Raw genomic sequence first — 12,475 nt, forward strand, 5'->3', positions numbered from 1 at the left:
CTCTCTATATATATTGGTACCTCTATTGCTAATTCATAGGCAAGCACTTTTTTAGAGAAATGGCAGGGTTGGGGCGGGGGCCCGGGAAGCCTACATTTAAGTTTCTTATGCTAGGGGAACTTTAAGTAAGTCATTTTCTTTAGGACTACTCAACTTCTTTAGAGAAGTACCCTCCTGCCTGGTTGGATAGAAGCTTGCTTTCAAACAAGCTTCACTTGGAGGATGGAAAGATGTATGTGTGTGGGACAGTTAACCACTCCACAAACAGATATTCTATTTTCCCTCCCATTTTTAGCCTCATATCCAACTTCAACTGAGTGTAGAATTTTTCAGTTCCAGCATTGCATAGATTCTTCATTACAGATGAGTTTAGACTACAAACCCCTCTGTGTAGTCTAGGCTGGAGATTTCCCCTGATCTATTTCGCCAGTTACCATGTCTCCACCTCTTTTATGTATTCCATAAATTTGCTAAAAACTGTCACCTGTCTGACCCAACTCCTCTTTTTCTAAATAGTGGCTTCATAAATCTTAATGAGGGTGTTTGGTTGCAGAAGAGATATAAGGCATCTTTAACCAAATGTTTCCTTAAGTACAGCTTTACTTCTGTCTGTCCCTCTAGTTTGTAAACTCTATGAAGGTAGGAATTATGAATGTTTTCACTGCTGTATTCCTAGTGCCTATTATAATGTCTAATATATTTTAAAATTTTTAAGAAAGATTTTCTTGCTGAAAGAGCAAATAGGACTTGTGAAAATATAAGGGAATATGTAAATTTTAAAAAGCCATTATATTTTAATCTAGTTGGATCAAATTTTAAAACATTAAGAGGGCTACAACCTACCTTATATAAAGTTAACATAATAATTTATCATAGATTCATTGAGAATCTACCTTAGCTACTTGTTTTTGAATAACGAAAGGGTAATACTGGAGCAAACCAGAGTGGCAAAGAATCTGGCTTTTTCTGGCACTAGCTGCCCTTTATAATTTACATCTACTCATAGACGTATGTGTGTGAACATGTGTGTATGCACATGCACACATGTATCACACATGCACACACGATATATTTTTATTATTTTTCTCTGAATCTCCTTTATCACAAGGCATTAAATTTATCTATTATAATTTTTCCAACTAAAGTGCTTAAATAAAGCAATGCTTATCATTCGTAAGGAATAACTATACCAAAGACATTAAGATATCCTAGCAACTAATGAATGGTTGAACACTACATCAAAAACTAATGATGTACTGTATGTTGGCTAATTGAACCTAATAAAAAGAAATAGATAGATAGATAGATAGATAGATAGATAGATAGCAACCGTGGGGGGAAAAAAAAATATCATAGCATCCATCTGCCTGGCTTCCAAGTATTTATATACTGTAAGGTACACTAGCAGCTCAGTTAATTTAATCATGGCTTTCTGAGTGTTAAAATGCCTAGTACCTACTGCTCATTCTCATTAGTCCACTCGTCCATTCATGAAATAACTACTTTTTAAAAAGCAAGAGAGTTAGGATTTATGTGTATTCAACCAGGTAAACACCTATATAAAAACAGCACTGGTGAAGGGACACATAATTTTTTAACAGAGAATACAACCTCTACAGGTACCCAACAGCTATGGTATAATAATGATGGGCATCAGGAAAGAAGAAGGTAGAAATGCTATGGCTTGCAGCTACATGATCACATAGGCATCAGTCCTGGGGAAGAGGGATTTGGACAAAAGGTAGCTTCAGACCCCAAGAAAACATGACCAGCAGGTCTGGAGAGAGCAAGTTAATTGTATACACAGTGCACGGTTGCCAAGAGGATCCCAATATACTCAACTAAGCCAGAATTGGTTGTGATCCTGCCTTTCCTGGAAGTGATGGTACTGGTGAACCAAACTGCAAGGAAATGGGGAACACATAATGAAAATAATTCAGTGGCTACATAGAAGTTTGTACAATGCATTGAATAAGGAAAAAAACCTGGCCTTTTTGGTCTACATTATTAATTTAAAAGGTAGGTTAAGCCTATATCTTATTATTTGTGAAGCCTAGAGCTCCCTCTTAGTAACTGTGGTCTTAGATCACTAGAGAAATGAGCAGAGGACAAATTCAAGCATGGCTTGAAGATTGCTAGGATTAATTGTGGTGTTTCAGCTAGCAATGAGGAAGGTAGAAATATGACAGCTCAAGCTTAAGCTGAAGGAATAAACTTTGGCAAGGACACCTTCTGTAAGTTAAATGTCCCTCCTCATTATGAGACTTTGAATAGGATGACAAGTGGAAGCCTAACATGCAAAATTTAAGGGGGGCTGCACTCCCTCCCAAAGCTGTGCAAGGCTGCCCTGCTCTTCTAAGATCCTGAGACTGAGCGCCTCCTTAAATTTTCTGTCTTTGGCCTCTCATTTGCCTTAGGCTAGTTCTGGCCCTGCCACAGGAAAATACGTTTTATGGCAACCACCCATTCCACACCTCATTCCATCTCCAGAGAACACTCTACCTCAAAATAAGCAGTGAAGGGCTTATCAAGAGAAATGGGAGATACATGACTGAACGCGAGACCTCTACTCCCAATCTAAAAATATTTGTTCTTGGATGTCTCATTTGGCAAATTTTAATCTTTTCATTTGATTTTTATCTTTTTTCATATCTGGAAATTTTTATCTGTCTCATTTGGTTATATGCTTTTGGCTATTAGAATCCTGTCACAAAATAGCACATGCCTATTAGCCATTTTTGGTGGCTGACAAGAGGATTAAGAACATACATAAGCAAGTGCATTTGACATGAAGTTGGCAGGGACAGTGTATATATTGTATGCCAGAACCAAAATTCTAAAAGATCTTGACGTGCTGAAATGATGGGCTAAATATAAAAGATGAAACTTATCAGGGATGAACGTCTGTACTTGGGTTAAAATTCCAAATAAACAAGGGCAAAATGACAGAGATACAGTTGAAAGGCAACTCTTCTGAAAGACTTAAAGATTTCAGTCTAAACAGTTTCAATGAGTCAGTTATGCAGTATGTTTAATCTAAAGCTAAATGTAATTTTAGGCATTACTGACAGAAGTTTAGATAGCTATCTAAAGTGAGGGAGATGGTAATTCTGCTCTGTTCAAATAGAATCACTCCCCCATCAAGTGGAGTGGATAGCTCTTTTGCTTAGGAAAACCTCTTAGTGACCGCCTTGGGATGAGATATGTGGACTTATTTGAGAGAGAAAGAGTAATACAAGGGAAGCTAAATTTTCTAGATATTAGAGTAACGGGAATTTTCTGAAAGAAAGATCTTTGTAGCTGGAGGTAGAATCTAGCAATACAGTGGCAGGCAGAGGACTAAGGAAAAAATTGTTCGTGAGAACTCTCTTGTTGGGCAAAAGAGCCTATGGAACTGATAATAGTAGATTGTTTTCTGTTCTGATTTACAATTTACCCCTAAGTCCCCAAGCCTTCATTACATGTCAGTTACATACAGTAAGTTTGTGTTTGGTGGAATAGAGGAAGGAAATTTTTTGCCAGGGATGTGGCGGTCAAGGCGGGGTTTGGGGGGGGTTGTAAGTGGATCATGGCCGAAGGAAATAAGATTAAGACATCAAGAATGAAGCTTAGGGCAGGGATGTGGAGAAAGAGGTGACAAATAGCTTCTGAAACTAACCATTCCCATGGCCCTGATAAATTCTTAGTAATATCAGTAAGGGTGCTAGATTTCACTTGGTATAGGTTTTTGAATTTTTTATATTGTGTGGTCAAAGTAAAGGCTGATTGTAGAAAGTTGGACAACTTCCAAGCTTCCAGCCTTGGGAAAATTGAATTGCATTTGCATAAGAGGTGGACTATGCGTTTTTGTCACTAGACTGTTTTTCTCACTGGCACCTACCACACAGTGCCTAGAATATAAAAATAACTTATATACGGTTGAGTGAATGAATGAGATTACTATCTTTGATGCATCAAGAATGATGCCATATAAAGAGATTATTAAAATAGAGTCTGTCCTCAAGAAGCCTGTAATTTTTGTTTTTGTGTTTTTTTAAGATTTTATTTATTTATTTGACACAAAGAGAGTACAAGCAGGAGGAGCAGAAGGGAGAAGGAGAAGCAGGCTCCCACCAAGCAGAGAGTCCAACGCAGGGCTCGATCCCAGGACCCAGGGACCACAACTTGAGTCAAAGGCAGATGCTTAGCCAACTGAGCCACCTGGTGCCCCAAGAAGCCTGTAGTCTTATAAGGGAGTCATTCATTCAACTAATTACTTACTGAAGCATTTCTATTGGCATTTGGGGTATGAAAATAAAAAAGTAGACAAGGTCTGTGCTCTCAAGGAGTTTTACCTTCTGGCTGGTGACACACAGATAAGAAATAAACAAATTAATAATTAAGAGAAACAGTCAGGATGTGCACTATGCAGAGAACTGAAATGGCGTTGTGACAGAGACCAACAGAGGGGCTGCTGTAGACTGGGTAGGTGGTCAGGGAAGCCTTTCTGCTGAGGTGGTATTTAAGGTAAGTAAGAATGACAGGAAGCAGCCAGCTATGAAAAAGACCAGAAGCTGCAGACAAGCCTCCAAATGAGCAGGGCAAGTCTAAGAACCAAAGAGAAGGGCAGCAACACCTGAGAACACAGGGGAAGATAAAAAAATGGTTCTAGATGAGGTGGGAGAATTAGAAAGGAGTCAGATAACATAAAGTTATGTGAACCAGAATAAAGAATTAGATCTTCTTCTGAGACTTATGCAAAGCTTTTAAAGGGTTTTGACTATGGTTATGACGATGGAGATAGAAAAAAAATAATACAGTATGAATAGTGCTCTGATACAAATAAAAGACAATCACAGGATTCTGAAGGAACAACCAGGGGCTGAGGGGCTACCAAGGAAGACTCCCCGGAAGACATGGTATCTCTTATTTATGACCAACAGTTAATAAGGTGAAGAAAGAGAAAGGAAATGAGGCATAAAGTGTACTAGTCTGAAAGCTGGATAAAACATGACTTTGTCATAAAAATGAAAGGAGCACAGTATTGATAAGACTGAGAAAATATGAAGCTGGAGAGGTGAGTAGTGACCAAATTGGGAAAGATCATTCACACCTTGCTAATGAGTTTGCTTTGTGCCCAAAGGCAATGAGAGAACAGTATAAAATTTTGATCAGAGGATATTCATAGCCAGATTTGTGTTTCAGCATGTATGCCCTGGTATTACCAGGAAGACAAATTGGAAATGGGCAAAGTTTCTGTCTGGGACACCAACTATGAGGCTATAATCCAGAGAAGAAATAATGGTGATTTGAAATAAGACAGTGGAGGGGAAAAAAGAAAGGTATGGATTTGATAAATAAAAAGGAAATTTATAAATACCTTATTGGGCATTAGGTAGATGGCAGTGTTTCACTAGGAGGGATGAAACAGAGTACCAAGCCTACTGGAAGAGACTGAAGGGAGAACAGGAGAATAGGAGATGGTGATGAATCCAGTTTTGTACTTCCTGACTTTGAGATACTCAAGTGGAAAGGAGGATGTGTTTGTAGGCAGTGGGGTATTCAGGTCCATGCTCAGGAGTGATGTCTGGCTATAAGAGAACTTTGAGGCCATTAGCCAATAGGTGGCCATTGAGACTTTGAAGAGATGACTCAGAGGAGTGTGCATTTAGGGATAAGAGGAGACAGAACAGAACTTGGAGAAGCGTCAATATCTTAAGGACTATGAGAGGGAAACAAATCTATGAATGTCACTAAGAGATTCCTGGAGAGCAAGAAGTGTAAGAAAGCCACAAAGTTCCAAAGTGACAGAGGCCAAGAATATAAAGTGTTTTAGAGACATCAAGAAAGGACTTATAACTGTCCTCAGGGTTTAAAAACGAAGAGACAGAAGATAACAATTGTTACAGCAGTTTCATTGAAATGGCAGGGAGCCTTACCATATTAGGAAAGTTCCTAAATGAGAGAGCGAGTGCACACGGGAGAGAGAGGTGTATCCAAGGAGGAAATGTGAGAATGTACTCCCTGTGACCAGATGTACCACTACTCGACATGGTTTTTGCATAATGAAAATCCAAACCTGAGTAACTGTTTAAGATGTAAAAAGTCATAATTAGTAATTTATAAGATGAGGGGTGTAGTAATTACTGCCTTTTCACACCAAAGTAAAGAGACATAATAGTTAAGGGAATATAGCAGAAGAATTACATTCTTACGGAAACAAGTGATATCTCAGACTGCTAATGAAATAAAATGCTCCATAATATGTTATTTATTTATTTTTTATTTTGAAACAATTTCAAAAATGGAGAAAAGTTGCAAGAACCAAGAACTTTTCTCCCCTTGAATTTGAGAGTAAGTTAGTGATATGATGCTCTTTACCCCAAACACTTCAATGACTAGTTCTTATAAATGAAGACATTATCTTACATCACTACAAACCACCAACATCAGGAAATTAATATAAATATATCACTCTTGGGGTGCTTGGGTGTCGCAGTCAGTTAAGTGTTTGCCTTCGGCTCAGGTCATGATCTGAAGGTCCTGGCATAGAGCCTCACATCAGTCTCCCTGCTTGGCCAGGAGTCTGTTTCTCCCTCTTCTTCTGCCTCCCACCCCCAACTGTTTTCTCTCTCTCTCTCTCTGTCTGTCTCAAATAAATAAAATCTTAAAAAGAAAAAGAAAACCCAAACACTCCACCAAAAAATTGCTAGAACTGATATATGAATTCAATAAAGTTGCAGGATACAAAATCAACATATAGAAATCTGTTGCATTCCTACACACCAACAACGAAGGCTCAGAAAGAGAAACGAAGGAGTTAACCTATCTAAGAATAAACCTAACCAAAGAGGTAAAAAATCTGTACTCTAAAAACTATAAAACACTGATAAAAGAAATCGAAGATGACACAAAGAAATGTAAAAACATTTCATGCTCATGGATTAGAAGAACAAATGTGGTTAAATATCTGTATTACCCAAAGCAATCTACACATTTAATTCATTCCCTATCAAAATACCAGCAGCATTTTTCACAGAGCAAGAAGAAAATTCTAAAATTTCTATGGAACCACAAAAGACCCCAAGTAGCCAAAGCAATATCAGGGAAAAAAAAAAAAAAGGCAAAGCTAGAGGCATTACAATTTTGGACTTCACGTTATACTACAAAGCTTTGGTAATCAAAATAGTATGGTACTGGCACAAAAATAGACACATAGATCAAAAAGAATAAAATGCCCAGAAACAAACCCACAATCATATGGTCAATTAATAATCTTTAACAAAAGAGGCAAGAATATGCAATGGGAAAAAGACAGTCTCTTCAACATTTCGTCATTTGTATGGTGTTGGGAAAACTGGACAGCAACATGCAAAAGAATGAACGTGGCCCACTTTCATGCACCATACATAAAAAAGAAATTCAAAATGTATTAAAGACCTAAATGTGAGACGGGAAACCATTAAAATCCTAGAGGAGAACACAGGCACTAACCTCTTCGACATAAGCCATAAGAACATCTTACTTCTCACTTCTTAGATTTATCTCTTGGGGAAAGAGAAGCAAAAGCAAAATAAACCACTGGGACTTACTTCATCAAAATAAAAAGCTTCTGCACAGTGAGGGAAACAACACAACTAAAGGCAGAAGATATTTGCAAATGACATATCTGATAAAGGGTTAGTATCCAAAACATGAAAAGAACTTATAAAACTTAACACCCCAAAACCAAATAATCCAGTTAAGAAATGGATAGAAGATGTGAATAGACATTTTTACAAAAAAGACACCCAAATGTACTATTAAGGTTAATTTTAACCATTTGTTTAAATTAGCATCTGCCAGGGTTCTCCACTGAAATTTTTTTTTCCTTTGTAATACATGTTTAATGTGTTTGTACTTTGAGATTATGTAAATATGAGAGATGGTTTCATCAAACATTATGGGCTCATGGACTCTTATTTTACTTGTTACAATCTGTTGCTATTATCATTTTGATGCTCCAATTGTCCTGATTTTGGCCAGCCTTTTTAAGCTGGTTCCTGTGTCCTTTGACATGTCCTCACCATTCTTTGAGTACTCTTTTATGGTACAACATGATGTTCTAGGCTAACGTTACACTTTCCTGCCCAGCCTTGGATTCAGCCATTTCTCTAAGGGAGAATAGTATTTAGTAACTAAGATCTGGAAGCTAGCTATTTTAAACATAGATGCACAAACACATACACTGTGATGGTTAATTTTATGTGTCAATTTGACAGGGTCACAGGGTACTCAGACATTTGGTCAAATATTATTCTGGGTGTGTCTGTGAGGGTGTTGGGTGTTTCTGGATGAGATTAACATTTGAAACAGTAAATTTAGTAAAGCAGTTTGCCCTCCTCAGTGTGGCGTGCCTCACCCAATCCACTAAAGGCCTGAATAAAACAAGACTGACTTTCCTCAAGTAAGGGAAAACTCCATCTGCCTGCCTTTGAACTGGGACATCAATTTTTTTCTTGGATCTCTAGCTTCCTAACTGAAGATCTTGAGACTTTTAGCTTTCATAATCAGGTAAGCCAAGTCCTTGTAATAAATCATATACATACACACAGAGAGGCATATTACTGGTTCTATTTCTGTGGAGAATCCTAAGGCACACTTATTTATCGCTGTATCTATTTCTCTGTCATCTAAATAAGTGGTAAAACATGAGTTCAGACCGGTATCTCCAATTTGATATAACAGTGCAGGATTTATCCTAGTTTTCTACCTTTCCATACTTGTACCTCCATTCTCCACCGGGAGAAACCTGGCTCTCATCATCCTTAATACATTTTCGTATCCGATCAGATCCCCTATCTGAGCCAATCATCAGCCCCTATAGCCACTCCTTGTCTCACTTCACTGACACCCTCCTACCTGCTCAGGCTCTGACACCCTCCTTCCTACCTGCTCAGGCTCTGACATCATTTGCCAGCCTACTGTCAAAACTATCCCCTGAGCACTCCCTTACATATACCACTGTAGCTGCAATACTTTATGTCACCCTCACTTCAGATACACTCCTCACCCTGCTCAGGGACTGACACCTCTATTGGACAGCGGCTTCTACATATCCCCCTCACCCTCCCCCTCCCCACGTGGATGCCCTGCTCACCCTGCTGGTTCTCTCCCACACCTTGTGTAGTACTGTCCTTCTATGAAAAAAATAAAATAAAATAAAATCCTCACCTGTTTTCTTATTTTGTTTTATGTTAGTCCACCAAACAACATGGAATATTTTCAGTAAATTTTGACACTTTCTGGTGTAAATAATTCTCCAATTCATAAAATACATTCAGAAAAATACCTAAATGAATATGGATATCACACAGAATCCCTCCTCTATAATGTCACCTTCAGCCTTCTGTGTTAGTATCACCACCAAATGTAGTAAGGAAACTCATGGCCTTGAGACATATCAAGAGGACCCCATATTATTTTTGAGAAATAGCATTTTATCCCACGTATAAAAGCTGTGTATTCAAATTTAGGATTCATGGCAGCTATGCTACTATACTTAGCAGGAGTATGGATACAGAAATGTGATTTTGACAAATTTATCAACACCTTAAATCTTGTCTTGAAATATAAATTATTTAAAAACAAAACGCTTATTTACATAAGTGTGCTTTTCAAAGTCTTAACTTAAAATATTTACCACCCTAGCCATGAAAACATATATATCATGACAAATATCCCCATTTCTGGTATACTTTTTATAGCAGATTTTTTTTTTAAAGAGAAAAATGTTTCTATAGCAAAACAACTGGCATAATCTCTATCTTTCTCAATTTTTTACTCCTTCATTTAGAAAAACAATAAACACCTTTTCCTTTACCAGGCACTGAAATGCTGACATATGAAGTGTAATATTTATTACTTTTCATGAGCAACATAAAAGTTGGCAGATACGTGTTTAAGATTAAAGAAGAAACACTGCAAATTTCCTTGCCAAATATGGTGGTGATTGGACAACTATATGTGATCTATACACAGTAGTAGAGTTGTCTAGAAATCAGAAAACAAGAATATTCTGAATGATTCTTCATATACATGTTGAACTGATTCCTCATGGCTAGCTTAATTTCAAGAAAACTACTCCATAATTGTATTTTATACTAAGGCATTTTATTAGAGAAGCAAATAAGAAAAGCACACTTAATAGGAATGGAGCACCATTGGAGAGCTTTCACTCTTTCACAATTGGAAAAATGGATTCAATCTTTAGACTCAACAGAGAAGACTGAAAATGGGAACCATCCAATCCACTGATTGCAAGTCCTGCTTCGGATAACTCAGCTTTTTATTTTTTATTTTTTCAGTGTTCAAGATTCATTGTTTATGCACCACACCCAGTGACCCATGCAATATGTGCCCTCTTTAATACCCACCACCAGGTTCACCTAACCCCCCATCCCCTCCCCTCCAAAATAACTCCGCTTGCTTCCAATGATTGCAATGTGTATGAAATATGTCCAAAAACTTCTCATGACAAGCTATTTGTTGTCATTAAATAGTAGCGGTGGCATGAAAAGTGAGGATCCCATATTTAATTTAAAAAATGAACTTTGAGAGGCGCCTGGGTGGCTCAGTGGGTTAAAGCCTCTGCCTTCGGCTCAGGTCATGATCCCAGGGTCCTAGGATAGAGCCCCGCATCAGGCTCTCTGCTCAGCGGAGAGCCTGCTTCCTCCTCTCTCTTTGCCTGCCTCTCTGCCTTTTTGTGATCTCTGTTTGTCAAATAAATAAATAAAATCTTTAATTAAAAAAAATGAACTTTGAGTACTCTAACAATTAGAGCTACAATTAGAGATATTGTTTATTTACTTTTTATCTCTAGTCTTAATTATTTACAAAAGTTTATGAATGAAAACTTTTATAAGTCAAATATAGTAAAAATACTAAAGCAGTATTTTCTCAAACAAGTCATAAAATAAATAAATTAAAAATAAATTTGGTAGTTTTTAGCCAACAACTAAAAAAGAGAAGTTACAGAAAAAATATCAAAAAGCATCATAATATAGTAAGGGCACTATACTTGTAAAATTTTCATTTCCATTATTAGAGATGTTGGGATAATGGAGGATTTGTGACATAAGATCTATTTTTAGTGTTGGTTGTAAAGAAAAAAAAATTACTTGAAAGTCATCTTGTTCCAGGAATCCCAGAGTGACTTTTTTACATTTACTTATTCATTCTCTCCCTCAAACTTTAACCCAGTTTCCATAATGGGTGCATGTGCATTTCTCCCAGACTTGCTAAAACACTGTGTACATACAAAGCACTTAACAATTTTAAAATATTATAATTATTAGCACTAGTTCAGCAAATGTTTGTTGGTCACTTAATTACATTTCATGTACTATGGGTAGATCCTAGGGAATAAAAAGTCTGTCCTCCAAGTTTGTTTGGGTGAGGAGTGAAGAGAAGATTAGAGTAGGCTGTGTGGTCTGAGTGTCTCAATCAACAGATGGACAGAGTAGAACGGCAGGAGCACAGATAGGCCTGACGCTGAAAATCCTGAGCAGAGAAGTAACATTGGAAATGTATCTTGATGCTAAAGAGTAATAGTAGAGGGAGACAGAAAGAAGAGCAAATGCATGGTCATGAGCATGTTATAAATCTGCAGAACAAGAAATCATCTGTGACTAGAGTCCCAAGGTAGTGGGGTGACGGTGTTAGAATGTAGCTAAAGATTAAAGAGCACATTCCTAAGGTTCTTGCTGTACTGAGATGCTAGTATTTTCCTCCTAAAGGCAATGAGGAAACATCACCATTGAGATTTCCATGCACAGAAGTGACATGATTAGGGGCGCTTGGGTGGCTCAGTGGGTAAAGCCTCTGCCTTTGGCTCGGGTCATGATCTCAGGGTTCTGGGATTGGGCCCTGCATCGGCTCTCTGCTTGGTGGGAGCCTGCTTCCTCCTCTCTCTCTACCTGCCTCTCTGCCTACTTGTGATCTCTGTCAAATAAATAAAATCTTAAAAAAAAAATAAGTGACATAATTAGATCAGTCATCATAATAAATGGCTTGGATTGGAAAGGTTGATTGGTAAGGGGAACCCAACTGGAAGAAGGGAAACAGTGTGCGAATCTGAATGAGGTCTAAAAGGAAGAGACAAAGGACCTGTGACTGGACAACAGGGGCAGGCATTGAGTGAAAGAGCAAGTGTGTTATGTTGACCTTCACTGAAATTATGAACTTGAGAGTAATGAGTAGATCTGGGGAGTCTGAAGATTATTAATTTCAGGTATGTCATTAGAGTTTTTGAGGACTATCTCATGGAGGCAGCTAATAGCAGCTGGGATGGAACAGGCTCTCAAAAATATCTGTTAACTGAATGAATATATAAGTAGTTGGACATGAAGGTGGATGACTCAGGAGTACCACCTGGTTATCTCCAGTTTGGAATAAAAGCCAGCAGCATACAAGGAGATTCTGGGGAGCACTAATACTATAGGATGCAGGGAGGGAA

The sequence above is a fragment of the Lontra canadensis genome, unplaced genomic scaffold (assembly GCF_010015895.1).
Source record: "Lontra canadensis isolate GAN:19392208 unplaced genomic scaffold, GSC_riverotter_1.0 scaffold27, whole genome shotgun sequence".
Lineage (NCBI taxonomy): Eukaryota > Metazoa > Chordata > Mammalia > Carnivora > Mustelidae > Lontra > Lontra canadensis.